This window comes from Arachis duranensis, chromosome 3, assembly GCF_000817695.3.
Source record: "Arachis duranensis cultivar V14167 chromosome 3, aradu.V14167.gnm2.J7QH, whole genome shotgun sequence".
In the NCBI taxonomy this organism is placed as follows: domain Eukaryota; kingdom Viridiplantae; phylum Streptophyta; class Magnoliopsida; order Fabales; family Fabaceae; genus Arachis; species Arachis duranensis.
Window position 1 is genome coordinate 124,045,332 of NC_029774.3, and position 874 is coordinate 124,046,205.

Genomic DNA, 874 nt, shown 5'->3' on the forward strand with positions numbered 1-874 from the left:
TTGAACCCCCACATTCAAACTCTAAGTTTGGTGTTGGGAGGTTCCAACATGGCTCTGAGTATCTGTGAGGCTCCATGAGAGTCCTCTGTCAAGCTAATGACATTAAAGAAGCGCTTGTTGGGAGGCAACCCAATGTTTTCTAATTAACTATTTTTCTTTTGCTATTTTATCTTTTTTTGTAGGTTGATGATCATAGGAAGTCACAAAATCAATGAAAAAAGCAAAAACAGAATGAAAAACAGGAAGAAAAACAGCACACCCTGGAGGACGCACCTACTGGCGTTTAAACGCCAGTGAGGTTAGCTGTTGGGCGTTTAACGCCCAGTCTGGCACCATTCTGGGCGTTTAACGCCATAAAAGGGCACCAGACTGGCGTTAAACGCCAGAAAGGGGCAAGAAGCTGGCGTTAAACGCCAGAAATGGGCACCAGCCCGGCGTTTAATGCCAGAATTGGCTAAAAACGTGATTTTGTTTGCCATTTGGTGCAGGGATGACTTTTCCTTGACACCTCAAGATCTGTGGACCCCACAGGATCCCCACCTACCCTACCACTCTCTCTCTCTTCTTCACCCATTAACCAATCACCTCAACACCTCTTCCCCAAAAACCCTTCACCTATCAAATCCCATCTTTCTCTTCACCACTCACATCCATCCTTCATAAAACCCCACCTACCTAACCATTCAAATTCAAACCACTTTCCCACCCAAACCCACCCTCAAGTGACCGAAACCTACCCTTTCCCTCTCCTATATATACCCTTCTTCACTCCTTCATTTTCACACAACATACACACCACTTCTCCCCTTCTTGGCCGAAAATAAGAGCCATTCCCTTTCCCCTCATTTCTTCTTCTTCTACTCTCTTCTTTCTT